Source organism: Piliocolobus tephrosceles, chromosome 7 (assembly GCF_002776525.5).
Source record: "Piliocolobus tephrosceles isolate RC106 chromosome 7, ASM277652v3, whole genome shotgun sequence".
Classification (NCBI taxonomy): Eukaryota; Metazoa; Chordata; class Mammalia; order Primates; family Cercopithecidae; genus Piliocolobus; species Piliocolobus tephrosceles.
Genome location: NC_045440.1, coordinates 2,176,709 through 2,180,471, shown reverse-complemented (window position 1 = coordinate 2,180,471; position 3,763 = coordinate 2,176,709). Strand labels below are relative to the sequence as shown.

At 48.8% G+C, this 3,763-nt stretch overlaps 1 long non-coding RNA gene across 1 annotated transcript; it reads right to left on the bottom strand.

Moving 5' to 3' along the window:
- Nucleotides 1-253: 253 nt before the first annotated feature.
- On the bottom strand, nucleotides 254-3,558 carry LOC111551383. The gene is made up of 3 exons (XR_002734344.2): nucleotides 877-3,558; nucleotides 743-800; nucleotides 254-477 (listed from the first exon to the last, which is right to left on the bottom strand). It is a non-coding gene; the product is annotated as an uncharacterized LOC111551383 (long non-coding RNA).
- Between the last annotated feature and the right edge of the window lie 205 nt (nucleotides 3,559-3,763).

Here is a 3,763-nt window from a genome sequence, read left to right as displayed (position 1 = left end):
TTTTTTTTTTTTTTTTTTTTTTTTTGAGGCCATTTACATTTGTTGCAGGAAGATCATTCCAGGCCTTCTACACAGCTCTATAAGGCAAAAAGCCACACACATTGCCTCCCATAAATTCTGTTTGAAGTCCTTTTTTCTTATATGTCTACATTTGTGATGCAATTAAGTATTGAATACATTTTCTTTTAAAAAAAGCTGAAATGAGATTGAGAAAGACTTGGCAAAACACCCAATGAAAGAATTGTAGATGGGATTTGGGGAAAAAAGTCTTTATTGGGTACCATCATTCTCATTATTGTTATTATTGACATCCTCGTCACTGTGAATCAGCCAGCCCAGCCTCCAACACACATACCACCAGCACAACTCCTCATGTTGACTCATGGGCCCTGAAACCACCCACAGAGTAGATGAGGAAAGGGAGGCTCCATCTGTCCTAGGGAGAATGCTTTGCAGCTGCCCCCAAAAGACTCCATTCTAAGGTTGGAATGGGAGGAGGGTATTATGTAAGTTCAAGAGGAGGAAAGAGAAAACGTTTTCCCTGTGGAAGCAGCATAGGTGGATGGACTTTTGGTGGCTAAATGCCTTCCTCTAAATGCTAGCATTGGATATGGTTATGTGGGAAAATGTATGTGTGCATATGGGCACACCCCTCCTCCAAATATCTCTCCGGCAAAAGCTTAAACGTTCACAAAAGCTGCCCCCCTCCCTTTGGTAACAGAAGTAACTTACAGGAGTTTACCTTTGCCTCTGTTAGAAGGTCAATCTCTTTTCCGCTTAAGCGGAGATCTGGGCTGTTTCTGGCAGGGGAAAGAAGAATATCACCAATTTTTCCTTTGATACATTTCTAAATCTGGAAGTATCTGGTAGAGTTACCCAAAAAATCGTATAAGCTTGCATCACGTTGAGGACTGTGATGGCGGCGGTGCATATGAGCCCATCAGAGCCTTCTTCACATATTCAGTCAGCAAACTGCCTCAACCTTGTCCTACTTTTTCTTGACCATATAATTCCCCTTTCATTTAAGCCATAGACTGTAGCTAGAGGGGCTCAAATAGGTAATAAGAGAGAAGATGTTAAAGAGTTAAATGCCCTCAAAGGGGAGAAATATCCAGGTTTCTTGTAAAATTACTGGTGGCATCAATAGGCCCCAAATACAGAAGGCTGACCTTCACTTGGACACCTTATTCGAGCACAGAAGGAGCCTGGCAATTATACACAGGACCAAGTGGTCCATTGGTCTCTTTGCCATTTTCGACCATTAAAGCCCTACATAAACATACATTTTGTAATGAGACCCACCCAGTGGACACAGGCAAATGCCCACACCCTTGCACACAGACCTAGTAGACCCAGAACACTCCCACACACATTAAAGCTTTCTGGAACAAGAGTTTACATAAGTAATGAAGTAAAAAATATGCCCCTCCCATCATAGATTATCCACAGCAGAAACCTAGCAGGCGTCAGCCATGGTACCTGCGGTTTAAGCTCTCAGCTTAAAGCATCTGAAAGGGGCATTACGTGGGAAGGCATCCGGAGATTTTACCGGAGGGCACATCCGTGAAGGGTACAGCAACCTCTGAAGGAATTACGGGGAAGCAATTACCAAAAAGAGGCTTGTCAATGTGGACATTTGTGGGGCAAGGGGGTTAGTAATCAGAGGCTTAAACCATGCCTAAAAGAAGCATCCAGCAGCCTTCACAGTGAGCAGAGGGGGCAGAGCAAGGGGCTTTACACCCCAACAAGGCCCAGCACTGACTGCTTTCTTCTTCCCAAACCTGTCCAGAAAGGGCGAAGGGGACACCAGAACTCAGAAAGCTACTAGTTTCAGGGGAGGTATCTTTTGAAGGCAATGGCAAATAGACAAGGCTTGTTACGGTTCAGGGGTGACAGAAGCTGTTTTCCCTTTCTGTCCTGCAGCCAAGCTTGCCTTCTGGGTCTCCAGAGGCAGCCCAGCACCTGCAGTCTGCAAGATGTGCACTGCAGCTTTCTCTCTGCAGGGGCAAGCAGGTTGTGCCACATTCTGCAGACCCAGAGAAGGTTCTGGAAGTATCTAGGTGGGGTGCTACACATTTAACCTCTGCTTGACTCTAAACACTGCCTTAGGAGGGCAAATGAAGAGCCTAAGAGGTAAAAATTACACAAGGACTGCACATAGTAGGTACTCAATAAATATTTGGGGGAACTGAGGCCAGGGAGGGGCCCTGATCCAAGGCATCACTGAATACTAATTGATTTAGCAGGCTAGACTGAGGCTTTGGAGAGGAAAGAAGTCCTCAGTAAGCTTCAGTGGAGACTCTTAGGCCTTGATTACTGTGTCAGGAATCAAATTAATCTCCTAAACATCCCTTATGGCCTTGGCCTTGCAAAGCCAGGCCTCTGCCATACTGGGGGAAGGGATGCAGCAGGCTTCCTGGGCAGAAGGATCCAGCTCTTGGCCTCCTTTCTCTGCTCCTCCCTCTACTGCAGGGACCTGCCCCTCCTCCATTTCCTCCACCTGGAAATTAATGAGCTTAGGTCTTGCCCCATCCGCTGCAGCTTGGTGGTTAATACAGAGCTGGAAATGGGATGAGATTGTGGCAGCGCAGTACGAGGGGGGTCTCTAGGACCAGCTGCTGCTCAGGGTCTAGTGATGGGAGGAAGGCCTGATTTGGGAAGCAGGTTCTTCAGGATGAAAAACTTAACCCTTTCCATTCCCTGACAGCCTCTTTCAAAACAGTCTTTCCTCAGACCCCCACTTGCACACATTCTGTTTTTCCTTCTGTTCACATTTTTAAAGGAACACATGTCTCCCTGGGGTCCATGTAGGTTATTGTGCCTCTCCCTTCCTCTGCAGCTCCTGGATCTCTGCCTGAAACTGCAATAACAGCTACAGGGAGGGCGTGAGGTGCTCCTTAGAGCCATGGCCAGGCTTTCAGCTCCCATGGAGCTTGTGAACCCGCTGGGAACTGGCTCCTTCTTGTCCACACAGCCTAGCGACTTCCTTAAGCTTGTCAGGTGTTCTCAGCTCTACAGCAAAGGGTGACAAACAGCTCCCCCTCTCCCTTCCAACCGCCTGCCCTCCTCCCCAAACCTCAAGCAGAACACAATATATCCGCAGTCCAGGCCCTGAGGCAGTCTGCCAGTCTCTGGATGCCAAATTATTATTTTTTTTAAGAGCAAATCAAAAAACTCAGCTCAGAACAAAAACACAGTCACGGAGGAAAGTGTCGACCCACATACAATGAGTCCTGAGCCCAGAGAAAATTCTGCACACACAAGCACTCCGCAATGCGCTCCCAAGCGACCCCCTCCCCACGCACACCGCATCTGTGCTGCACAGATCTGCTTCTGTCACAGAACCAGCTTCTGTTTCTCTCCCTGAGTCTGTTTGCATCTCTAAGCCCCTGTCTGTCACAGGCTGCACACCTCCCCACCCCACGAGCTCCGGTGCGGGACCGGCAGCCGGAGGGAGCTCGAGACCCCTCCCCTCGCGCCCGCAGCCGCTGCGCTGAGGTCTGCGGAGGGCGCCTGGTTCGGTCGGTCGCTCCTTCCTTGGCGGGCCCTTGCCGACCCACGGTGCTCAGCCAGCCCCATTCTTGGCATTCACCGCGTGCCTTAATTGTATGGACATTTAAATCAAGGTCCGCTGTGAACACGGAGAGAGAGGCCTTTCTCCTGAGGAAGGAAAGGAGGAAGGAAGGAAGGAAGGAAGGAAGGAAGGAAGGAAGGAAGGAAGGAAGGAAGGAAGGAAGGAAGGAAAGGTGAAAGAAAGGAAGGC